This window comes from Pseudophryne corroboree, chromosome 10 (assembly GCF_028390025.1).
Source record: "Pseudophryne corroboree isolate aPseCor3 chromosome 10, aPseCor3.hap2, whole genome shotgun sequence".
Lineage (NCBI taxonomy): Eukaryota > Metazoa > Chordata > Amphibia > Anura > Myobatrachidae > Pseudophryne > Pseudophryne corroboree.
The window spans coordinates 206,060,360-206,088,349 of NC_086453.1; positions in this window are offsets into that span (position 1 = coordinate 206,060,360).

Genomic DNA, 27,990 nt, shown 5'->3' on the forward strand with positions numbered 1-27,990 from the left:
CAGATCAGCGAGGCCGTCACCAAACAAGACACCACCTTTATATGGGAGGGCTTCCATAGCTTTTTTAGAGTCGGCATCAGCATTCCATTGATGAATCCACAGCGCTCTCCTGGCCGAGACTGCCATGGCATTGGCCCTTGATCCCAAGAGGCCAATATCCCTCGCTGCATCCTTTAGGTAAGCTGCAGCGTCCCTGATATAACCGAGCGTCAAAAGAATGCTATCCCTATCCAGGGTATCCATGTCAGATACCAAATTATCTGTCCACTTACCAATAGCACTACTCACCCATGCCGACGCCACGGCAGGTCTGAGCAGCGCCCCCGTAGTGACATAAATGGATTTTAAGGTAGTTTCCTGCTTACGATCCGCAGGGTCCTTTAGGGCAGCTGTATCAGAAGACGGAAGCGCCACCTTCTTGGACAGTCATGATAGAGCCTTGTCCACATTGGGAGATGACTCCCACTTTTCCCTGTTGTCAGAAGGGAAAGGATATGCCATTAGAATTCTCTTGGGAATCTGCCACCTTTTGTCAGGAGATTCCCAAGCTTTTTCACAAAGAGTGTTCAGCTCATGAGAGGGGGGAAACGTCACCTCAGGCTTTTTTCCCTTATATAAACAAACCCTTGTATCAGGAACAGTAGGTACTTCTGAAATATGTAAAACGTCTTTAATTGCCACAATCATGTACTGAATACTCTTAACCAGTTTCGGATTTAAACTGGCCTCACTATAGTCATCACTGGAATCAGAGTCCGTGTCGGTATCAGTATCCACCATTTGGGTAAATGAACGCTTTTGTGACCCTGAGGGGGTCTGGACCTGAGACAAGGCGTCCTCCATGGATTTTCTCCATGTTTGTGTCTGAGAATCAGATTTATCCAGCCTTTTAGTCAATAACGCCACATTTGCATTCAATGTACTCAACATATCCACCCAATCAGCAGTCGGCGGTGCCGACAGAGTTACTCCCAGCGCCTTATCCGCCCCCACAGTAACCTCCTCCGGGAAGGAGCACTCAGCTTCAGACATGTCGACACACACGTACCGACACGCACCAACACACTGGCTATAGGGGACAGACCCATGGAAAGTCTGTTAGAGACACACAGAGGGAGTTTACCAGCTCACACCCCAGCGCCTATCCCGGTACTGAGAGCAAATACACACTGCCTCAGACCTGTTTGTGCTGTTATTATCAATGTAATCGCACCAAATTACTGTGCCCCCCCGTTTTGCACCCTGTTACTTGTGCAGGAGTGTGGAGGTCCGGGCCAGCGTCTCTGCATCCTGTGAAGAGAAAATGGCGCTGGGAAGCTGTGAGGGCTAAGCCACGCCCCCTCACCAGCGCGCTGTAGTCCCGCTCAAAATTTAAAGTATAAATATAGCGGGGGCTATATCCAGTGCCTAGGCACTTCCAACATATATATTTTTGCCAGATATCATGTAAAAATAAGATTTTAAACCTACCGGTAAATCTTTTTCTCCTAGTCCGTAGAGGATGCTGGGGACTCCGTAAGGACCATGGGGTATAGACGGGCTTCGCAGGAGACATGGGCACTCTAAAGACTTTAGAATGGGTGTGCACTGGTTCCTCCCTCTATGCCCCTCCTCCAGACTTCAGTTAGAGAAACTGTGCCCAGAGGAGACGGACAGTAGGAGGAAAGGATTTTTGTGGGCAAGATTCATACCAGCCCACACCATCCACACCGTATAACCTGGAATATACGCAACCAGTTAACAGTATGAACAAAACAGCATCAGCCAAAGACTGATCTTAACTGTAACATAACCCTTATGTAAGCAACAACTATATACAAGCCAAGCAGAAATATGTCCGCACTGGGACGGGCGCCCAGCATCCTCTACGGACTAGGAGAAAAAGATTTACCGGTAGGTTTAAAATCTTATATTCTCTTACGTCCTAGAGGATGCTGGGGACTCCGTAAGGACCATGGGGATTATACCAAAGCTCCAAACCGGGCGGGAGAGTGCGGATGACTCTGTAGCACCGATTGAGCAAACATGAGGTCCTCATCAGCCAGGGTATCAAACTTGTAGAATTTTGCAAAAGTGTTTGAACCCGACCAAGTAGCTGCTCGGCAAAGCTGTAACGCCGAGACACCTCGGGCAGCCGCCCAAGAAGAGCCCACCTTCCTAGTGGAATGGGCCTTTACCGAATTTGGTAACGGCAATCCAGCCGTAGAATGAGCCTGCTGAATCGTGTTACAGATCCAGCGAGCAATAGTCTGCTTAGAAGCAGGAGCGCCAACCTTGTTGGCCGCATACAGGACAAACAGTGCCTCTGTTTTCCTAATCCGAGCCGTCCTGGCTGCATACATTTTTAAGGCCCTGACTACATCCAGGGACTTGGAATCCTCCAAGTCTCCCGTAGCCACCGGCACCACAATAGGTTGGTTCATATGAAACGATGAAACCACCTTAGGCAAAAATTGAGGACGCGTCCTCAACTCTGCTCTATCCACATGGAAAATCAGATTGGGGCTTTTGTGAGACAAAGCCGCCAATTCGGACACCCGCCTTGCTGATGCCAAGGCCAACAACATGACCACCTTCCAAGTGAGAAATTTTAATTCAACTGTTTGAAGAGGCTCAAACCAGTGAAATTTTAGGAACTGTAACTCCTGAAGATCTGAATACCAGGCCCTTCGAGGCCAATCTGGAACAATGAGTATTGTCTGAACTCTTTTTCGTCTTATGATTCTCAATATTTTTGAGATGAGAGGAAGAGGAGGGAACACATAGACTGACTGAAACACCCACGGTGTCACCAGGGCATCCACCGCTACTGCCTGAGGGTCCCTTGACCTGGCACAATACCTCCGAAGCTTCTTGTTGAGGCGTGACGCCATCATGTCTATTTGAGGAACTCCCCAAAGACTTGTTATCTCTGCAAAAACTTCTTGATGAAGTCCCCACTCTCCTGGATGGAGATCGTGTCTGCTGAGGAAGTCTGCTTCCCAGTTGTCCACTCCCGGAATGAAGACTGCTGACAGAGCGCTTACGTGATTTTCCGCCCAGCGAAGAATCCTGGTGGCTTCCGCCATTGCCACTCTGCTCCTTGTCCCGCTTTGGCGGTTTACATGAGCCACGGCTGTGACGTTGTCTGATTGAATCAGAACAGGTAGGTCACGAAGAAGATTCTCCGCTTGTTGTAGGCCATTGAAAAGCCAGAGGGGTTAACTCAGGTGTGAGTAATCAGGAGTAATCAGGAGGAGGAGGGGCTGATTAAGGCAGCTGGCTGGGCCTATATAAGCAGTGACTAGACTCTTGGAGCTCGCTCTGTGGGGCTGGTCTCTTCCAAGTGCTGCTGGGATTTCTAAGTGTGAGTTTTAAACAGCAAAAAGGTGAACTCTGATTAATCTGTCTATCCATATAGGGATAGTAATATTGTGAGAGAAAGTAATCTGATTCTGATTGTTAGTATCTATACTATATCTATAATCTGAATCTGATTGTTTGTATCTATACTGTTTCTTTTTGTTTTAATATATCTGTACTGGGTTTTTTGTTTTGTTTTTTTGGTGGGAAAAAAAAAGTGAGAGGTGAAAAGCCAGAGGGGTTAACTCAGGTGTGAGTAATCAGGAGTAATCAGGAGGAGGAGGGGCTGATTAAGGCAGCTGGCTGGGCCTATATAAGCAGTGACTAGACTCTTGGAGCTCGCTCTGTGGGGCTGGTCTCTTCCAAGTGCTGCTGGGATTTCTAAGTGTGAGTTTTAAACAGCAAAAAGGTGAACTCTGATTAATCTGTCTATCCATATAGGGATAGTAATATTGTGAGAGAAAGTAATCTGATTCTGATTGTTAGTATCTATACTATATCTATAATCTGAATCTGATTGTTTGTATCTATACTGTTTCTTTTTGTTTTAATATATCTGTACTGGGTTTTTTTTGTTTTTTTTGGTGGGGAAAAAAAAAAAGTGAGAGGTGAAAAGCCAGAGGGGTTAACTCAGGTGTGAGTAATCAGGAGTAATCAGGAGGAGGAGGGGCTGATTAAGGCAGCTGGCTGGGCCTATATAAGCAGTGACTAGACTCTTGGAGCTCGCTCTGTGGGGCTGGTCTCTTCCAAGTGAGTAGTATAGTGAACCACTTTCTGTCAAACTCATTTTTGACAGGTACCACGCCTACTCTCCGCCTACTCTCCACCTACTCTCCACCCAGACCCCGCCCCCATCACCGCCCATAACAAACCCCGACACTCCCACTTTTCATCTCTTTCTGCTGCTGTTTTATATGAAATAAGCTTACAAAATCTGTTATAAGCGCTTTTTAAACAGTATGTATTATTACTTATGATGCAACGATCTTTATAAAATAACCGGGCGAGCTAGGAATGTTGTTTATTGGACTCTAGTGTGATATCTATAAAAGTGTATACTGCTATGTCTGCGAACAAAATATCCGGTGTGTTACAACAGTCTGCTAACCGAAAAAATCATATGAAGATTGCTTATTACACTGTATTAAAACCGGGAAGTTATAGCGGCATTGATAAGTTTTATGCATCGAATAAAGACGTGTTTAAAAGGAGCGATATTAAAGAATGGCTGCAAAAACAAGATGCTTATATATTACATAAGCCGGTCAGGAAAAACTATAAAAGGAATATGATCTGCGTATCAGGTATAAATCAACAATGGCAATGCGACTTGGTTTCGCTCATAGACCTTGCGAAGTACAATGACGGTTTTAAGTACATACTAACCATCATCGATATTTTCAGTAAGAGGTCGTGGGCTGAAAGCTTAATGGCTAAGAATGCTACATCCGTCGCTATTGCTTTTGAAAAAATATTTCAATAGGGTAACGTACCAAAGAATCTACAAACCGACTGCGGTAAAGAGTTTCTAAACAAAACCTTAAAAAAAGTGTTAGAAAAATACGATATACACCATTTTACAACTAATAATGACGTAAAGGCGGCTGTCATAGAACGATTTAATAGAACATTAAAAACACGGATGTGGCGCTATTTCACAGCGCATAATACTTACAGATATATAGATGTTTTACAGGCCTTTATATGCAGCTACAATAACACGTACCACAGAACGATTAAGTGCGCGCCGTTTGAAGTGAAGACCTCTAACGCTTTGAGGATTTTCAAGACTGTGTACGGCGATTACTTTAAACACGGTAAACAAGCGCCACGTTTTAACATCGGTGAACACGTGCGCATATCCAAATATAAGGATATATTTCAGAAAGGATATGAACAGAATTATTCTGAGGAAATATTTGTCATACAGGATGTGAACACTAAAGGTGTTAAGCCGCTTTATAAGTTGACGGATCTCTACGGCGAAACCATTACAGGCAGTTTTTACTCCGAAGAACTTCAAAGCATTCCCAAAAACCATAATAGAATTTACAAAGTGGAAAAGATTTTAAAAAATAAGACAGTTAAAGGTCGAAAATACGTGTAAGTCAAGTGGCACGGATACCCTGCAAAATTTAACAGTTGGATAGCGGCAGCTGTGTTAAAAGATATATAAAGCGCATTACCCTCTAAACAAGACGAGCGATGGATGACAAATCGTTTTACATAACTTTGCCCAGCAATGCTTCGGCCTATACTTTCCCGCAGAATAAGATATCTAACTATACAACAAAGCTTGCAAAGTCGATACACTTAAGCGGTGAGTGGGAAGTCGCTCTTACAGAGATACAATATCCGCACACATGGAATACTTTGGATATACAGGATTGTACATTACAAATAACACAGGACGTTATGCTAACCAATTCAGTTGTGGAATTCACAACTGTGTGCGTTAAACCCGGATTTTATAAAACAATCGACGCTCTGCTGGTTGTAATCAATGCGGAAATTGACCATCATAAACTGGATGGCGGTTTAAGGCTAGTGTATGATCCGCTTGAACGTGTTGTAACATGCGACAGTAAGCGGTTGTATTATCTTTCAGCGGGTGATAAACTGACGACTATACTTGGTTTACAGCCTAAAACTAAGATTTCTAAGCCGTGCGCAGATATCAAGGGCGGCCAGCCCAATATACGCTGTATGTGTATACTGACATTATCGAACATCAGAGGGTCGGTGATAGCTACGTACCGCTACTACGCACAGTTGAAATTAAAGGATATAACAATGAAGTGATCACAATACGATACGAGAAGCCCGATTACGTACCTTTGTGCAAAGCGCATTTTGACACAGTCGCCATAGAGATAAAGGACGACCAGAACAAGAACATATCATTTAAGTTTGGTAAAGTGATCGTGAAACTACACTTCAGACGTCGCAAAAACGATATTTATTAACTAAACAGAATGGTCGCTGTTAAAAATGATGGTGATCCGGAACTCTATGCACAATATTATAATACACAAGCTGGTAATGGATTACCCGGTTTTCACGGCAGTGCGTACATGTACGGCTGCGGTTTAGGCGGTATTTTTCGAAGTCTTTTCAGAAAAGCTGTTCCTCTTTTCCGGAGAGGTTTAGAGTTAGCTAAACCGCATATGAAGACAGCAGCACGTAATATTGCGAAAGACGTTATCGGACAAGCCACAACGGCCGTAATTAATAAAATACACGAGTCGAACCAAGCAAAACAAGATGGATCAGGCCTAATATATACAAGAAAAGGTGTGTCTAAAAGAAAACGGAAGCGTGTGATATCACTTCCGCCTTGGGACATACCCTTTTTAAATAAAAACCAGAGACGACGCAACTCAAAGAAGAAGAGAAAGCCGAAGTGCACCGTTGGTGATATTTTTTAAACATGTCTTTCATACACCACGAGTGCGTTGAATGTGCAAAAACTGAGCTGGATCTTTTTGACGTACCCCCGACACAAACTAGCATAGAGAAAAGTCTATACGTTGAAGTTCAACCTTTAGCAGCTTTATCAGACACAGCACCGCTAGAGTTTTATATAGCGGCCAGCGGCGAACACTACTATGATCTGAACAACACACTGCTGTACGTGACGTGCAAGATTGTACGAACCGATAACACACCGATACCGCAAGGTGCACGGGTAGCACTTATTAATTACCCCATAGCTACTTTATTCAACCAAGTGGATGTAACTTTGGGCGATAGGCTCATATCACAATCCAACAATCTTTACGCATACCGTGCGTACATTGAGACTATATTGAATTACAGCTCGGACGCATTGTCAACAAAGCACACAACAGGATTATTTTACAAAGATACAGCTGGAGAATTTAACATCACGGTGCTGGACGGACCAAACACGGGATTCAAAAAACGAGCAGAAGCGACAGAGCAGAGTCGCATGGTTGAATTGCTAGGACCACTTCACTGCGACCTTTTCCATCAACATAAATTAATTTTAAACGCCGTTGACCTGAAGATTAAACTCACCAGAAACAAAGACGCATTCTGCTTAATGTCGACTGACGCGGATGCCTTTAAAATACAGATCACAGCCGCGTCCCTGTTCGTGAAAAGAGTGCAGGTTTCGGCTGTGCGAATTGGACACGCACAGGTTCTGCTAAACGGCAATGCGAAATACGCGATCGACCGCGTTGGGATGAAAATCTACAGCGTACCAACAGGCAGTAGAGTATTTAATCTAGAAAATCTATTTTTAGGTCAAGTGCCGAAGACTGTCATAGTTGGCTTTGTGGATAACGAAGCATTTTCAGGAATCCATAACCGGAATCCCCTTTGCTTTGAACATAAAAATGTAAGTTTTGCGTCCCTTAATCTGGATGGAACACCACATCCTGCAAAACCATTTCAACCCGACTTTGAACGCGGTAACGCTGTAAGAGAGTATATGTCACTCATACAGATCACAAATAAACAGAAATCTGACAATGGTATACTGATTGACCGCGAAGAGTACCTCAGAGGTTACGCACTATTTGCTTTTGATCTTTCACCTGAACAGGAGTGTGGAGAACACCTTTCCCTGATAAGAACGGGGAATCTACGCGCCGAATTCCGCTTCGCAGAAGCGCTAGACCGGACAGTCAACGTGATATTATACGCTCTATTTGATAACATCATCGAGATTAATCAAAGGCGCGATGTGCTGTACGATTATCTATAAATGAAATAAACTAAAACAGCATTTGCTGAAAAATGAACACATTACAGATAAATTGTATTCTGTACGCTGTGCAAAGCACACAGAATATTTTTAAAGGCACTTATCCGTGTGATCTGTTGCCTACCGATAAACTGATGCATTACCCCAGCGCATTTGTAATCAATACGCATAGTAGTGGACAGCCCGGCGAACACTGGCTGGCAGTTTATTTTAATGAACACGGTATTTGTTATTTTTTTGATTCCTACGGTCTCTCGCCGGACAGTGACATTTTCTCAAAGAATATCATAAAGTTTTTACATTTTAATTCAAAAAGTATTTGTCACCAAAACCGTCAGTTACAAGATTTTTCAAGCACTGTATGCGGTCAATATTGTATTTACTTTATATTTATGATGTGTAAAAACTACAAATATGATGAGATTATGTCCCGATTTAGTATTGATACAAAATGTAATGACCGCTTAGTTGCAATGTTTGTAAGGCGACTGCCGAAAAGTCATTGTTTGAGTCGTTATACGGCTAAATGTATACAGAAATGTGAAACTTGTAATCATCCCTGTGATTGAAACATTTTATGTACAATGTTTCATAACTATAATAAATCAATGATTTTAAACTTTATGTTGTTGTGCACTTGTGATTTTCTTTCAAAAGCACGGATTAGAAACCAAGAGCAAACAGATCATTATAAACCATAAGATTATTTTATTGTAACACAAAAAGCATATTTACAGATGCATAAACGTAATATTATAACAATTGTAATCAGATCAATGTTTGAAGCATTTATATACAATGTTTCATAACTATAATAAACAAACTTTAAAAAAAAAAAACTTTATAACAAAGTCAATGCTTAAAATCAATATATAATAAAAATAGATCATAGGCTCAGCCACGGTGAATCCTGTAACATTTCTACAGTTCGTTTTCTAGGCATTAAGTAACCATGAGTCGTTGTTAATCCGGGACTGCTTATAACATTTAAACGTCTTTTTTTATATGCATCTAGATCTGGTGTTAATAAAAAGTCATTGGTGCGTGTTTCTGCTTTTAAACGTTCTAGGAGCATTCTGTTTGATGCGTTGCCGACTACAGTGGACGGGACATTTATTTCAGCCATAGCGTGCATAATTTCACTCCACCCATGCGGCATTTTACAGCTCGACACGCTGTGGCTTTGCGTGATGTGTCTTATTAAATCTAACATATTGGACCCCTGTACAATGTTACCTTTATAGAGAAACTCGCCTTTGGCGTTCCAGTTTGTGATGTGTTTCGAGCCAGTCATTTTACTTAAAATAATTTCAGAGTTCTTCCTATATCGGGCATTAACACCATCCACAACATCATGATAAACAGTGTCAATTCCGTCTGGTTGATCAGAGTTGTTTGTTTGAGGTTGGGATGTTATTTTGGGCGTTAAAAGAGTTAAAGTTGACATTTCTCTATCAGCTTGCTTACTCAACACCATATATTTCTGCAGAGCTGCTGTGTAACGTTTAGCTTTATCATATTCCGATAAATTATTATTCTGTAGTATGTTTATGATTTCCACATCCAGACCTTGCGTGACTGTTTTACGTATATCATCGTTAAACGGTTTGTTTTGTAAACGTTCTATCTGTCGCTGCGGAACCAGGTACATTTTCTCAGCGTATTCCATCAGCGATTAGTCAGAAGACCTGTTATTAACGGAATAGCAAAACCAAGCAAAGATCCAATAAAGCCACCGGATTGTTTCACCATGCGCTTCTTTTTACCAATGGCACATTTCTGATCACAAAGCGTTTTTATAAGGGCTCGCTTCTTTTTAAGGTAGATTGGTTATAAGAAAGAAAAGACAACTCCTTTTTATGGGGCACTCGTATTAGTATTCTAAAACGTAACTTTTATTGAAATTGGACTCACATTAACATACAACATGAAACATTTAATCAATGAAAATTTTTTTTTAAATATTTTGTGGTATAACTGGCTATGCCTCTGAAAAAATCTCTGTGTAACGTCCTTCCCACTGTATAAATATAACTATCCCAATTAAATCCAAATACCCACAATATTAAGTTCTACTGCTATGATGAGTTATATACAGGGAATATATCCTAAAAAACTTCCAGATCCAAGATATTAAGGTATAGCTATTCACCTTATATGTCACAGACAATTAACTGTCAGACTGTTATTGATAATCCCTTAGTATGACTATGGATTTGGAGCAGCTACCACAATATACCTTTAATGATTGCGTGTTATAATCAAAACTTATAATCAAATGATGGTATTTATCTAATAAGCAGATAACCTAATTTTGGCATCTGTGGAAGATTATAAATTGTGGATTTTGTGAATTGTGTCCACAATTTATAATCTTCCACAGATGCCAAAATTAGGTTATCTGCTTATTAGATAAATACCATCATTTGATTATAAGTTTTGATTATAACACGCAATCATTAAAGGTATATTGTGGTAGCTGCTCCAAATCCACAGTCATACTAAGGGATTATCAATAACAGTCTGACAGTTAATTGTCTGTGACATATAAGGTGAATATCTATACCTTAATATCTTGGATCTGGAAGTTTTTTAGGATATGTTCCCTGTATATTACTCATCATAGCAGTAGAACTTAATATTGTGGGTATTTGGATTTAATTGGGATAGTTATATTTATACAGTGGGAAGGACGTTACACAGAGATTTTTTCAGAGGCATAGCCAGTTATACCACAAAATATTGTAAAAATTTTTTTCATTGATTAAATGTTTCATGTTGTATGTTAATGTGAGTCCAATTTCAATAAAAGTTACGTTTTAGAATACTAATACGAGTGCCCCATAAAAAGGAGTTGTCTTTTCTTTCTTATAACCAATTTATGTGTTTTTCACAACTCAGGGGAGCACCACCGGGTTTTTTGTTAATTTAAGGAGTTAGTACATAATTTCCCTCATAGGCAATGGATATTATTATTTCTTTAACAATACTATCTTCATATTCCGGTTTTCATACATAAAATACCAATAGAAAGGTAGCTCAGTGCGCTATTTCCCCCACAACAAACCTAGTTTCTTTTTAAGGTAGCTCAGCTGACGTTGTGACAAGGGTATTTTACCTTTAAGTATATTGAGGGCTATCTCGCAAATGGTTGTTACTAAATCGTTTGAAGCGGTGGATAGAATAGCTTTTCTTTGAGTCGGTGTCGCCTTTATTAATGCTTTTAAAAGCGACCAATTGCGACGTAAGCGCATCGACATGTTCGCTGTTAGTGGAACTAAGATAAATGACTAAAAGTTGTAGAATTACAGCTTTTTAGAAGCACGTTTTTTAAGGACATACGCTACTGGTGTATCTGGTGGAAATAAACCACTTCGTAAACGGTACTCATCAAGCGTATTGTTTCTTAAATCAACCAGTAAATAACCATAAGGAGATCTGGTCGCATCTTCAAAAGATTTTAAAAAGAATTTTGATTCACCCGGATACATCTGTCTAGCCAGCGTTGTCACTTGCAATTTATCCCTAGGGTTTTTGAAAAGAACCATATATTTTGTATTTAAATGTATGGTTCTGCTCTTTTTACCCTGACAAAATACATTTTGCACGAGGTACATGATGCTCAGATTTCTATGGTGTACATACTTTGTGAAAGCTTTTTCAATCTCTGAATTATTACTAGCTGATTCCATCAGATCATCAACAACCGCTAAATTAATCCTATCAGAGGAAAAAAGTTGGTCGTCGTTAAAAGTCTCAGGTAGACCCTCTATAAAACGGATGCTTGGATAATCACGCAGAAGCTGATCATACATAGGTTGCCAACATCCGTAAAACCAAACAATATTATCAGGCACATGTGATATGTGCGTAGATGCATTTTGCAGCAGCATTTTAACAAAATAACTTTTACCCGAATTGGAGGGGCCTGCTAAAATGCATGAAAAGGGATGTTGCAGTCTGATATCCATCTTAATAACCAAACGGTAACGTTGTGAAGTTTTCTGTAAATCTCCGTTTAGTGTAAACGCACTTTTGCGTTTTCTGCAGCACGCGCGTTTCAATTTGCCAATACTTTTTAATCCTCACTATTCCGGGTTGACGTATCACAATTTTTTTCAGGTTATCACCTTCAGGATTTAAAGGGTAATCCAAGACCAACTCTTTCAGGCTGTCAAAGTTGACATGTTGCGCATTATCAACGTTGAGAGTTATACCTTTAACTTTTAAACAGGTCTTTCCGTTATTTAGACGATATCCGTATGATTTGGGGCCTGATGAGACAAACTCTGTTATATGCGTACCGGCTGGTATTTCGCTAGTCAGTTCGCCTAGATAATCACCCAATGGCGGATTCCAATCACCGGGGCTGCTGACAAAAATAACAGAGTCTGTATCGTGGTAAAGACAACGTTCTTGTAAGCCGTCCAATAGTTTGTACAGTTCAATTCTAGCATACGCTGTTGTAAACGCAGCTATAAAAATATTACAGCTACTTGATCGGGTGTAATGGTCTTTGGCGTACCTCCAATTTACCATAACAGAATCCTCGTCAATAAAATCTAAAGCAGACACCTCATAGTGCGGTAAAAACGCGTATTCAAAAAGTCTGTCGGGATCTGTTACTATCTCCGTATAGGGCATGTTATTACGTTGACCAAATTTACCCCACAACGAATTCAAAAAACGTTTTGATAGTTGTCTCTTGGAGGGATTGTAATAGATATGATCTGGTCGTAATGACACGCCTTCATTTTTTTGATAGTCATCTATATATGCTTGGCGTTTCTCAGAGTCTGTACACCATTCGGGATAACCGGAGGCCTCTTGTTTGTCCCTGAGATGTAATTTAATGTACTCTGAAAACAGTTTGTCAGATTGCTCATCAAAATGCCACACTTCATAGATTTTATGCACTTTGTATCCCTTGTCAACTGCTAAATTTATTTCTACGGTGCACCATGTGCCGATCAGTGATCGTTCCTCATCACTATGTTCGCACGATTCGGTCTGTCCAGACTCAGCACAAATGCGACATAAAGAAAACATTAGTTTACCGTGCATTTTAACCGGTAGAACCGGAAAGAAAAGATTACGTGGCGGATACACTTTTACTTTAGCTATGCCAAAATACGTTGTGATATCGCCAAAATCTTTATAAATGATCCTGGGATGTTTTACAGGACATGATTTGGTTTTGTTGACAAACGGGTAGAGACTGGTAAAATCATAGTAGTGTATCTGTTCATCCTGTTGTGTTTTGTGATACATCTTTATGGCATTTGTACGACCTCCGTAAAGTGAATCTCGCGGATCCAAGGGTACGGGTAATTCTTTAACCTTCAGAAACTCCTGTAGACGGGGATCGTCCTGTAACATTTTTTTCCACTGGCACTCCCAAATGACACGCACGTGAAATCCACAGAGCTTAAGATAGTTAATTCTCACGTGCGTCTTGTGTCGTAATTGACCGTAGGTCGTTTGAGTCACTTTGTTTGCATCATCGGGATTGTAACAAGCGCTACAACCATGATAAAAGCAACCTTGGAACTCAAACGCCGTTTGTACATCATCGATCACTGAATAACCATCCAGGTAGTAGTTACCAACTTTCTTCTCACCTCCTTGTAACGCGTGTCTTATGTCTATGCCTTCTGTATGGGCTATGTACATTAACCACTGTATTGCCGGTGTTGAGTAACGCTTCTGAGTCTTGTGATAGTTATCGCCTGGGACAAGAGCCAACGTGTTATCCTTCAAAAATCTGTATCGGTACATCGACATGCAGATTGAAGCCAGTGTGGTAAGTTGAAAGGGATCAATCCATCTCTTAACAATGACTGGTTTACTTTTCTTATATACGACCCCCACCTGTTCGGTCATCGATATAACAGCATCTCGGAACACCTTACAAGCTTTCTGTAATATTATCACATCCTCCTTGCAATAGCATTTAAGCTCATCCTGGAAGTTAAATGGCTTATGTTTGTTTTTCTCATACCACACTTTGAAATCAACCTTTTCCGATTCCATCATATATTGTACGCCGTAATGTTGAATATCCGGCATGGACCCTACATAATTTTGGTTAGCGGCCGTGTTAAAAAAATGTGGGAAATGACCTTTTGAACCTTCAAATCCCATTGCTTTTGGTAAACAACTGAGTCGCATTGGCAAGAAATTTAAAGAATCGATAAATCGAATATTTAAATCACACACCGTTATGCATAACAGTTTACCGCCTTGTGCCAACACAGAGGTTTTCAATTTTTCCTTAATCAATTGTCGCATTACAAAGTACGCATCATAACGACCTGCATTATGAGCTATGAAAGTGTATCCCACAAATTTTGGTCTCATGAAAGTTTTTACAAAATCTTCAATACAAGTAGATCCCTGAAATTCCCAGGATTTCTCATCCACTAGCGTTAATGCGTAACAGAAATTGGGTATGTGCACGCCCGTTTCTTGCATGCATTCAAAATCATAAAAAATGTATTTTAAAGTAGGAATCGATGGTTTAATGTTTTGAATGTAACACAAATGATTGCATCATAAGTAATAATACATACTGTATAAAAAGCGCTTATAACAGATTTTGTAAGCTTATTGCATATAAAACAGCAGCAGAAAGAGATGAAAAGTGGGAGTGTCGGGGTTTGTTATGGGCGGTGATGGGGGCGGGGTCTGGGTGGAGAGTAGGTGGAGAGTAGGCGGAGAGTAGGCGTGGTACCTGTCAAAAATGAGTTTGACAGAAAGTGGTTCACTATACTACTCAAGTGTGCTGGGATTTCTAAGTGTCAGTTTTAAAACAGCAAAAAGGTGAACTCTGATTAATCTGTCTATCCATATAGGGATAGTAATATTGTGAGAGAAAGTAATCTGATTCTGATTGTTAGTATCTATACTATATCTATAATCTGAATCTGATTGTTTGTATCTATACTGTTTCTTTTTGTTTTAATATATCTGTACTGGGTTTTTTTTGTTTTTTTTGGTGGGGAAAAAAAAAGTGAGAGGTGAAAAGCCAGAGGGGTTAACTCAGGTGTGAGTAATCAGGAGTAATCAGGAGGAGGAGGGGCTGATTAAGGCAGCTGGCTGGGCCTATATAAGCAGTGACTAGACTCTTGGAGCTCGCTCTGTGGGGCTGGTCTCTTCCAAGTGCTGCTGGGATTTCTAAGTGTGAGTTTTAAACAGCAAAAAGGTGAACTCTGATTAATCTGTCTATCCATATAGGGATAGTAATATTGTGAGAGAAAGTAATCTGATTCTGATTGTTAGTATCTATACTATATCTATAATCTGAATCTGATTGTTTGTATCTATACTGTTTCTTTTTGTTTTAATATATCTGTACTGGGTTTTTGTTTTTGTTTTTTTTGGTAGGAAAAAAAAAAGTGAGAGATGAAAAGCCAGAGGGGTTAACTCAGGTGTGAGTAATCAGGAGGAGGAGGGGCTGATTAAGGCAGCTGGCTGGGCCTATATAAGCAGTGACTAGACTCTTGGAGTTCGCTCTGTGGGGCTGGTCTCTTCCAAGTGCTGCTGGGATTTCTAAGTGTGAGTTTTAAACAGCAAAAAGGTGAGTTAGAATACAGAAAAAGGTGAGTTTCATAAGACACAATACACAATCAGGAACACACATTTGCAGTACCATTAAACTTCCGGTGAGGCTGCAAGGGGCTGACCTTGTGAGTGAGAGGGTCTCTTACTTGGAGTAGCAGCTTGGAGTAGCAGAGGGGCTGTGATTGTGCGTGTGTGCGGGGTTTTTTTTTTTGTGTTTTTTTTTTTCCAGGAGCTGGAAGCCGAGTGAAAAGGAGGTGCAGTGAGCTGGAACAACTGCAACTGCTAAGTGGAGTATAGGTGCCGCAGGAGAGAGTACTACGGCTGCATAAAAGTGAAGGACCAAGAACCACACAAAGATAGATAAGTATAAGCCAGCTTAATTTATTGTATAAGTGAGATTGCTTGTCTTCTACTTTTTATTTGTGCTGCTTTTTCTTTGAGAGTAACAGGGAGTTAGACCTTACAAACAATATGGGAGGGGCTGTGATTGAGGACCTCACTCAGTGCATGTCGTGCAAGATGTATGCACACCTGGAGCTACCGGCCCAGTGTGATTACATCTGCACGAGGTGTGTGCGAACGGTTGCCCTGGAAGCCCAGGTAACTGATCTAGAGCAAACCGTTACGCGACTGAGGGGGATTCACAATCTCGAGCGTAGTTTAGACAGAACGGTGGAGGAGTTGCGGGAGGGGTCACTGGTAGAAGAGGATGATGATCAGGTAGCCAGTTGGGTCACAGTTAGAAGGAAGAAAAAGAGGGGGAGGCACGACATCTCCGAACTATCAAATCCGAACAAATTTGCCCGATTGGACGAGGAATCGGAGGATGATAGTGAAGAAATGACGGTGCCGGAGGAGACTGCTCCCTCTAGCATCCAGAGGTGCGGTCCCTCTGGCGCGGTTGGGATAAAAGATAGAGAGGTACCTAGTCAGATGGTGGTGGTAGGGGATTCTATCATCAGGAAGGCAGATAGGGCAATCTGCTACCGGGACCGTGATCGCCGTACAGTCTGTTGTCTCCCGGGTGCTCGGGTACGGCACACCGCGGACCGGGTAGATAGATTGTTGGGAGGGGCTGGCAAAAACCCGGCGGTCTTGGTGCACGTTGGCACCAATGACAAAGTTAGCGGAAGGTGGGATGTCCTTAAGAAAGACTATAGGGACTTAGGAAAGAAACTGAAGGCAAGGACATCTAAGGTAATATTCTCAGAATTATTACCCGTGCCACGCGCTAGTCCAGGGAGGCAGAGGGAGATTAGGGAGGTAAATGTGTGGCTTAGGGATTGGTGCAGGAAAGAGGGGTTTGTGTTCCTGGAACACTGGGCGGACTTCTCAGTCAGGCGCCATCTCTTTTGTCATGACGGATTGCACCTGACTGAGGAGGGGGCAGCGGTGCTGGGGAAAGATGGTTAGAAGGTTGGAGGAGATTTTAAACTAGGAGCCTGGGGGGAGGGTTTAGCTAGAAACTACGGGTCATGCAGTGAGAATAGTGGGGATGGCGGTAGTAAACGAAATGGGGGAGAAGTTGGGGGGAGGGTAAGAGCAGGCGGTAAGGTTACTAACATGGGTACTAAAAGGGATTTTACCAAAGCACTAACCAATGACGATTACAGGTCATCCTTGCTACATAAGGTGAAAGATGTCCCTAACGCAAGGGAAAATACTTATCTTAGTTGTATGTATGTAAACGCCAGAAGCATTACTGGTAAAAAGGGGGAACTAGAAATACTTGCAGCAAGCAAACAGTATGATATTATAGGCATTACTGAAACTTGGTGGGATGAATCTCATGATTGGACAGTCAATCTATAGGGCTATACACTGTTTAGGAGAGACAGACTAAATAAAAAGGGTGGAGGGGTGTGTCTTTACGTAAAGATGTTTTTAAAACCTAATATATGGGAAGATATTCAGGAGGGGACTGTAGACACTGTCGAGACATTATGGGTAGAAATTGCATGCGGGGAAAAAGGAATAAAAAAGTTAGTATTGGGTGTATGCTATAGGCCGCCTGGTATCAACGCATCTGATGATGAATTGTTACTAAAGCAAATTGAAAGAGCAGCAGGAGTAGGAGACATAGTAGTGATGGGAGATTTTAACTATCCAGAGATAAACTGGAAAAACGACTTATGTGATACTGCTAGGGGCAATATGTTTTTAAACACACTTAATGATAACTACTTAGTCCAACTAATTGAGGAACCAACTAGGTACAATGCAATCTTAGACCTGGTATTAACAAACAATGGGGATTTGGTATCAGGTATTATAGTAGGGGAACCCATAGGAAACAGCGACCACAATATGGTCACATTCAATATCAGTTTCTATAAACAGCCCTATACTGGCTCAACTAGGACTTTAAACTTTAGCAAAGCAAATTTTGAAAAGATGAGAGTATTTTTCAGGGATATTGAATGGGAAGGTTTGTTTTTAGGAAAAAATACTACGGAGAAATGGGAGGTACTAAAATTGCTGCTAGCTAAAAATACACTCAAATGTATTCCTATGAGTAGCAAAAAAAGGAATAAAAATCATAAACCGATGTGGCTTAACAAAAAGATTAAGGAACTTATGGGCAAGAAAAGGCGAGCATTTAAAAAATACAAATCTGACGGGGAAGCAGAGTCATTTCAGCACTATAAGGAATGTAACAAAATTTGCAAAAAGGAAATAAGAGTGGCTAAAGTAGAAACTGAGAAACTAGTAGCAAAGGAAAGCAAAGCGAATCCCAAAAAATTCTTTAAATACATTAATAGCAAGAGATTAAAGAAGGAGAGTATAGGCCCTTTAAAAGACAAGTTGGGAGTCTTAAGCAAAAATGATAATGACATAGCGGACACACTAAATGAGTTTTTTTCAACAGTATTCACTAGAGAGGACCCAATTCAGGGACTGACACACAATCTCAATAATGAGAATATCACACTGATAGGTACTTATTTAAGCGAGGAAGTAGTCTGTGACCGATTAAAACATTTAAAGATTAATAAATCACCAGGGCCCGATGGCATTCATCCAAGAGTTCTAATGGAGCTTCACTCTGAACTGGCAAAACCGCTATCTTTGATCTTTAAGGATTCAGTTATATCAGGTATGGTTCCCAAAGACTGGCGTATAGCGGAAGTAGTGCCTATATTCAAAAAGGGAAGTAAAGCTGAACCAGGTAATTATAGACCAGTTAGTCTTACATCTATAGTGGGGAAAGTATTGGAAGGTATTCTAAGAGATAGTATTCAGAAGTTCCTTGAAACCAATAAGGTCATTAAAAGGAATCAACATGGGTTTATGAAGGACAGATCCTGTCAAACCAACTTACTTGGCTTTTATGAAACAGTAAGCGCAAACCTAGATCAGGGTAAAGACGTGGATGTAATCTTTTTAGACTTTGCTAAAGCGTTCGATACTGTACCACACATGAGACTTATCTACAAGCTACAAGAATCAGGGCTAGGAAGCACAATATGCACTTGGGTCAAAAACTGGTTAGATAATAGGGAGCAGCGCGTTGTGGTTAATGGATCTTTTTCAACTTGGACTGAAGTGCTAAGTGGTGTACCGCAAGGCTCAGTATTAGGACCGCTATTGTTCAATATTTTCATTAACGACCTAACAGAAGGTCTAGAGAGCATGGTGTCAATGTTTGCAGATGATACAAAATTGTGTAAGGCTATAAATACAGAGGAGGATGCCGAGTCTCTTCAGAACGACTTAGTTAAATTAGAAGCATGGGCAGCCAAATGGAGAATGCGCTTCAACACAGACAAGTGTAAGGTAATGCACTGTGGTAACAAGAACAAAAATTACACCTACCTACTAAATGGGGTAAAATTAGGGGTTTCTGTACTGGAAAAGGACTTAGGTGTCCTCATAGATAGCAAGCTAAGCAGTAGTACCCAAAGTAGGACTGCAGCAAAGAAGGCTAATAAGATATTAGCATGCATAAAATGGGGTATTGATGCTAGGGACGAGAGTATTATACTCCCGCTATATAAATCACTAGTGAGGCCACACCTTGAATACTGTGTACAATTCTGGGCACCGTACTACAAAAAGGATATCCTGGAGCTTGAAAAGGTACAGAGGAGGGCGACCAAACTAATTAAGGGCATGGAGACGATGGAATACAAGGAAAGGCTTGAAAGACTAGGCATGTTTACATTGGAAAAGCGGAGACTAAGAGGGGATATGATCAACATCTACAAATAAATAAGGGGACAATACACAGAGCTTGCGCGGGACCTGTTTTTGGTTAGATCAACACAGAGGACTCGTGGACACTCGCTCAGGTTAGAGGAGAGGAGATTCCGCACAATACGACGTAAAGGCTTTTTCACGGTAAGGACAATACGTGTTTGGAATTCCCTGCCCGAGGGAGTTGTAATGGCGGAATCTGTCAACACCTTTAAGAATGGGTTAGATAAATTCCTAATGGATAAGGATATCCAGGGGTATGGTGCATAGTCATGCATTATAGTTACTATTAATAGGGATAAAATGCAATGGCTGACAGCAGCATCAGTCAGAAATTTTAGTCAAATCATCATGCATAGGAGACCACAAATAGGTTGAACTCGATGGACAATTGTCTTTTTTCAACCTCAGATACTATGTTACTATGTTACTATGTTATATGGCCCTTAATTCTAGAATGTTGATGTGTAGACAGGCCTCCTGGCTTGACCATAGTCCCTGAAAATTTCTTCCCTGTGTGACTGCTCCCCATCCTCGTTGGCTCGCGTCCGAGGTCACCAGTACCCAGTCCTGAATGCCGAACCTGCGACCCTCTAGAAGGTGAGCACTCTGCAGCCACCACAGGAAAGACACCCTGGCCCTGGGGGACAGGCTTGTTTTCTGATGAATTTGAAGATGGGACCCGGACCACTCGTCCAGAAAGTCCCACTGAAATGTCCTCGCATGGAACCTGCCGAAGGGAATCGCCTCGTAGGTCGCCACCATTTTTCCCATTACTCGAGTGCATTGATGAACCGACACTCTGTTCGGTTTTATCAGGTCTCTATGTTCTGGAGTTCCTGGGCTTTTTCTATCGGGAGAAAAACCCTCTTTTGTTCCGTGTCCAGAAACATGCCTAAGAACAACAGCCGAGTCGTTGGAACCAATTGTGACTTTGGTAGATTTAGAATCCAGCCATGCTGCTGGAGCACTCTCAGGGAGAGCGACACGCTTTTCCTCAACTAATCTCTCGATCTCGCTTTTATCAGGAGATCGTCCAAGTAGGGGATAATTGTGACTCCCTGCCTGCGCAGGAGCACCATCATTTCCGCCATTACCTTGGTGAAAATCCACGGGGCCGTGGAAAGCCCAAACGGCAATGTCTGAAACTGGTAATGACAGCCCTGTACAGCGAATCTCAGGTACGCCTGATGAGGGGGATATATGGGGACATGAAGGTATGCATCCTTTATGTCCAGTGACACCATAAAATCCCCCCATTCCAGGCTGGAGATAACTGCCCGGAGCGATTCCATCTTGAATTTGAACCTTTGCAAGTATAGGTTTAGGGATTTTAGATTTAGAATGGGTCTGACCGAGCCATCCGGTTTCGGAACCACAAACGGGGTTGAATAGTACCCCTTCCCCTGTTGAACTAGGGCAACCTTGACAATCACTTGCTGTTGACACAGCTTTTGAATTGCAGCTAAAACTATCTCCCTCTCTGGGGGAGAAGCTGGTAAAGTCGATTTGAAAAATAATAATTAGAGTGCCTCATTAGTATTCACAGTCTATGGATTTATACTTACTTAGGGAAGCACTGTTTTCAGACAAAAAAGGATGGGCACTGAGTCCCTTTTGTTCGGATAAGCTGCTTGCACTTAAGGTGACCAACCCCATAAACAAGTATTGCAAATGTCTGTGCTGCGCTCAATCCTATTAATTACTCTAGTTGTAAAAATGCATTACAGAAGGTGTTGCTACTGTATGTTTGTGTATCTGGTACCACTAGTGCCTGAAAGGCTGCTGCTGCCCTAGTGGCTCTAGTGTTACGTAATTCAATCAGTCCCATATGGGGTCTCTTGCTGCAGAAAAAGAGGGTCAAGATTCTAGACAAAAAAGGATGGGTTTTAACTGCGCACTGAGCCCCTTTTGTTCGGATAAGCTGCTTGCACTTAAGGTGACCAACCCCATAAACAAGTATTGCAAATTTCTGTGCTGCGCTCAATCCTATTAATGTAGTGAACTTTTAATTTGTATGTGATTAATGTGCTTTACTTGTGGCTTGATTGATGCTGTGTGTGTATTGTACTTTAACTTTTTATCACTCAAGTTGTAGACTGCAATCTTTGGATTCGTAAATATATATCACATGAATGATTGTTATTCACTGAACAAAATCTCTGCAACAGTAGAAACGTTTGAGCACTGGTGTGTGCTCTTTTATTTTCACTCAGAAATGGTGTCCATAAAGTTAGTCTTAAAAGTCTATTTTTCAGAGTGCGGTGTCCCGCATATCTGTGGTGTCAAAAGTCTCTAAGTGCACTTTATTGTTTTACAAATGTTCCCCTCGATCCTGTGATTTTTCACGGTGTATGTGAGACTCAGGTTAAACCACCCAGATTGGATACACAGAATAGTTGTCCGGACTGGTCTCCCTTCTCTAATCCCTGCTCCCCTTGGTGCGTCTTGCTACAGAGGCCCCCCGTGGTGCCGGTCGGTCTGAGTGGAAGTCCTGTCTGAGGTTCAGGAGAGCCAGGGGAGCGCTCTGCTGAGCTGCTCGCTGTGCGTTCCTCCCCTCTAACGGACACTCACCTGTCATCCTCCCCGCTGGTCACCGAGCTCCGTCACCGGCTTCTTCCTCCGTCCTCCGTCTAGCGGTTGCTGGGATACAGGCGCGCTCTCCGGATTTCCTGGTCACGTGACCGGGTCTCTCTCTGCAGTTCCAACGATGAACGTGTTGTAAGGTAATGTTCAGTGTAGCTTAGGAATTAAAGTTAGTGGTGTCTCCAACGCGTTTCAGCCTCTGTTGGGCCTTCCTCTGGGAGCAATGGATGTTTGATTGCTTGTTCCCTTGATTTTTTAAAGGGTGTCTCTGCTGTTCAGTCCGGTCATGTGACCAGAAATCAGTTTCCTATTGGTCTATCTTTTTCTCCTGTCTAACGATCATACTTCTGTTTCTACCTTAACTCCAATTAGCTAATTAGTTGTCAGTACTGGATAGTCTGCCTAGTTGTCAGTAAATGGCTAGAGATCTATACTGGGCAGTCTTCAAAACGTGTACTTTAATTATTGATTAATTTATGGTTCTGTGTAGATCTCATTTTGGCTTGATTAAACTGTTGTGTGTATTGGAGCGTCCATACCTTTTATCTAGATGTTCCCCTGTGTCATTGTGGTGAACCTAATTCAGAAAATGATTAGAACTCCAAAACTAAGTATAGTGTTTATTTTTTGCATATCACTGATTTGACTTCATTATCTCTGTTTAGTCCAAAAGGCGCTAAAGTTTTCATTTCATACATCCACCTCAGTTCTGCTCTATTGATCTTATCGATGTAGTCCCCTCCAATTTTGGGGTATTTCTTGTATCCCTAAGAACTTTAATGAACGGGAATCGCTGTTGTGGTATTCTTTGAAATGTTTTGATAGATTATGCTCCTCTAGACCCCTTTTGATGTTGCGAATATGTTCGCTTATTCTTACTTTCAGTGGTCGTGTAGTTCGTCCCACATACTGTTTTTTACATCCACACTCCAGTATGTATATGATGCCTTTACTGTTGCATGTTAGTCTTTCCTTGATGTTATATAATTTGTGTGTGTTGGTGGATTCAAAATTGGTAACTGGTTTGGTGCTTGCGGGTCCCCCATTTCTACACCCTAGACATGTCCCGCAGTAGTAGAAACCTGTTTTGGGTTTGGAGTGATTGATGTACGTTTGTGTCATCTTGGTAGGTTGCAAATGGCTATGCACTAGTTTCTGCTTTAAATCTGGTGCTCTCCTAAAGTTGATTCTTGGTTTAGTGTCCAGAATGTCATTTAGTGTTTCGTCTTCCATAAGAAGTGACCAATGTTTCTTTAGTATGTGCTGTACGGATTTGGCTTGCTGTGTATAGTTGGTGATGAAGGTTACACCCTCTGAGTAGTCTCTACCTTTTCTGTCTTTGTATGCGAGCAGTTGATTCCTGTCTTCTTCCCCTACTTGTTGGTAAGCCTGTCTTACTGTCTCCTCTTTATACCTCCTCTCTCTGAATTCTGTCATCAACTCCTCCCTTTGTGATATGTAATCTGATTTCTTTGAACAGTTTCTTCTTAGTCTGGTGAATTGCCCTCTTGGGATTGATTCTAGCCAGGTAGGGTGGTGTCCGCTAGTTGATAAGATATAACTGTTTACGTCTACCTTTTTCCTGAAGGTTTTCGTGTGTAGGTGGCTATCTTCAACAAAGATATCTAGATCCAAAAAATGTACCTTTGTTTTACTGTATATGGTTGTAAACTTATGGTTATTGTTGTTCTTATTCATGTGTTCTAGGAAGTGATTAAGTGTATCCTCCTCCCCTTTCCAAATGAAAAAGATATCATCTATAAATCTCATCCACCGCACGAGATTCGCCCCAAGCTCCGGCCTCCCCCAGATAAATAGGTCCTCCCACCAACTCATGAAGAGGTTGGCGTAGCTCGGGGCGAATCTCGTGCCCATTGCTGTGCCCGTGGTCTGTAGGTAGAATTTACCCTCGAACCATACATAATTGTGTCTCAAAATGTATAGTATGCTATCAATAATGAATGTCTTCTGTATCTCTGTCAGTTCAGTGTCTTGATCTAGATGGTATCTGATACTCCCTGCCCCTTGATCGTGATCTATCACCAAATAAAGTGATGTGACGTCAGAGGTGACCATCCACATGTCCTCCTTCCATCCTGTTCCCTGTAGTTTATTGAGTACGTGTGTTGTGTCCCTCAGGTAGGATCTTTGTTTCTGTACGTAGGGTTGTAGGAATGTGTCTAGGTATTCTGATAAGTGGGATGTCAATGAACCTATCCCTGATATAATTGGTCTGCCTGGTGGGTTGTGTATGTCTTTGTGTATTTTGGGAAGGTAATAGAAAACCGGAATTATCGGATGTGGAGTCTGTATGTATTGATATTCGTGTTTGTTCAAAATTTCAAGGTCTGCTCCCTTTTGTAAATGTATGTCTAGTTCTTTCTGAAATGCTAGTGTTGGGTCACCTTGTAGTTTCCTATATGTTTTTGTGTCATCCAGGATGCGATTGGCTTCCTTGATGTAGTCTGATTTATTAAGTAAGACTATTCCACCCCCTTTGTCTGCTTGTTTTATGACCAAAGACTTGTTGTCTTGTAGTTCTTGTAATGCTGTTCTCTCTTGTTTGGTTAAGTTGTTCATATGTTTGGCCGTGTCAAGTTTCTCAATGTCTTTCTCCACCATTCTGATAAATGCATTAATTTGTGTACCTTTCAGATGGCTGGGGTAAAAAGTGGATGGTGGTTTTAGTTGACTATGTCTGAAGTTATCTGTTTCTGGTTGGTTTCTCACTGGTGCTGGTATTGTGGTTGAAAAATATTTCTTGAGTGTCAACTTCCGGGCAAATTTATGGAGGTCAAGGTATGTATTAAATTTGTCCATTTTGTTTGTAGGGGTGAATTTGAGGCCTTTGTCTAGTAATTTCAAATCGCTGTTTGTCAATTGTATGTCACTTAGATTGAAGACCCCTTTTCCTAATTTTTCTTTTTCTACTGATGGTCTACTCTTGTTCTTTTTCCCCCCTCTAATTCCCCGACTTGTTCTTCTAACTTTCGTTTCATTGTTTTTACTGGTGTGTTTTTGTGGTTCGTATTGTGTTCCTTCTGGTTGCTGTCCCCTAAAAAAAACAAATTGGTAGCACATGTTTGTGTCAGTAGTGATCCTGTTTCTACACCTCCTGTCTCAATCGGGGGTACTGATATGGCTCTATCTGGTGATTTTTGGGTGCTTGATTGATGGTCCGTTCCTTGTTGTGTATGTTTCCTTTCTGTAATGTATACACTGGTTCGGTTTTGATTTGCCCACCCTTTTTCTAGGGATAATCTTGCTAGACCTTCATATTCTAGATCCTCTTCTATTTCGTATATGGAAAATGAGATCTCTGACTCCACGTCTTCCTCTGAGGAGACGGATGATGCTTGTTTTGAAATGTCTCTCTTTCCTTCAACTCTGTGTATTTTAGACATGTACTGCTGGTAGGTAAGGTTCAGTTTCTTGTATATGGGACTTTTTTGGTGGGTTACCTTTAAAGTTTTGTTCAATAATGGTTTTGTTCTCTCAAGTAAAGGTTGTGTCTTTTTTCTTTTTGGTGTGTGTGTTCTCCTGACTCCAAATTTGTCCCTAAGGATCTTTCTCTTTTTTGTCTCTATTAATACATTTTCCCGTCTTAGAATCCTTTGTGCTGTCAAGTCTGAGAGATTCTTAAATTCCTGCTCCTTCTTGTGTGGCTCTAATTGGGCATCAAGTGTTGTGATATCCCGTTCTATCTGTTCTAATTCCTTTGTGTTATTCTCTATGATTAATCCTATCAGTTTGTTGGAACATTCATTTAAAATGTTGTTCCATTTGGTCATAAATACTTTGTTTTCTCTGTGATGTGTGGGTACTTTCTTTATTTTAAGCCCCCTGGGTACTAAATCATTTTGTAAATACCAACTTAATGTGTGCGTGTCCCACCACAAGTTGGTTTCCTTGTTTACTAATTTCTCTAGTTGTAAAAATGCATTACAGAAGGTGTTGCTACTGTATCTTTGTGTATCTGGTACCACTAGTGCCTGAAAGGCTGTGGCTGCCCTAGTGGCTCTAGTGTTACGTAATTTTATCTGGGGGAGGCCGGAGCTTGGGGCGAATCTCGTGCTCTGGACGAGATTTATAGATGATATCTTTTTCATTTGGAAAGGGGAGGAGGATACACTTAATCACTTCCTAGAACACATGAATAACAACAACAATAGCCTCAAGTTTACAACCATATACAGTAAAACAAAGGTACATTTTTTGGATCTAGATATCTTTGTTGAAGATAGCCACCTACACACGAAAACCTTCAGGAAAAAGGTAGACGTAAACAGTTATATCTTATCAACTAGCGTACACCACCCTACCTGGCTAGAATCAATCCCAAGAGGGCAATTCACCAGACTAAGAAGAAACTGTTCAAAGAAATCAGATTACATATCACAAGGGGAGGAGTTGATGACAGAATTCAGAGAGATATACAGCGCTTAGAAAACTGGATATGGAAAAGAACAATTAAATTTTATTTAATAAGTTATGTTGCAACACATTAATTAAAAGTTCATAGATGTACATCAATTAAAAAATATACTGATATATAGGCTTATTGGGCAAGCACAGCACAGCAAAATGGTTTGGTATATTACCATATGAGAAGTTGAGAGATCAATTGGTGTATATACTCCTTGGAACTTGTGCCACAGTCCTGGGGGCAATTTGCAATGCAGGCAGATGTGAGTCCACAAATTTCTTTTAGAAACCGACCTTTTGCTTTGTTCCGAGCGGCAGCTCAGTCCTATTTGTAGCTTGGTCTTCTTTCGTTAGAGTGGATATCTGTCAATTCCCCATTTGAGCAAGTAAATGGACTTCTAGGCTTGTTCCAGGTGTTTGGCAATTGGAGTCTGTATGCCCAACTTCTCCAGACCAACGCGTTTCACTGTAACAACAGCTTTCTCAAGGTATAGATGTTTGCTGTGAAAGTGCCCTTTTTAAAGGCTGTGCTGATTGCCCATTACTGACAGCTGATAATAATTTTAACATCATTAAAAATCATTAAAACAAAATCATATCCAGTTTAAATTGTTTATCATTATAGAAGACAAACGTATATGTGTATGTAAATCGATTTTGATATATATTTATTGAAAGAAATAGGAAAGATACTAAAAAGGTAAATGAAGGAGGGTGCACACTTCCTGTTTCTCGGTCCGATCACGTGATCACTGGGGTCATTTCCTGTAAATGGAACGCATAAATCACCAATCATTGGTGGTCAGTGAGTGGTTTCCTGGTCACATGGCCGGCTACATGCAAACATGGGGACCGCCATGGGGACGAGATTCGCGCCGAGCTACGCCAACCTATATGTAGGGCAGCTTGAAAAGGCCCTCGTTTGGGGGGGCGGGCTCGGCGGGCATCTCGTCCTCTATGGGCGGTACATAGATGATTTGTTTTTCATTTGGGATGGGGATTATGACACATTTACTGATTTAGTTAAATCTCTTAACACCAACACATTTAACCTAACCTTCACTTCTAATTATAGCACATCGAAGATTAATTTTTTGGATATCACTCTAGAAATAATTGATAACCATATACATACTTCGAAC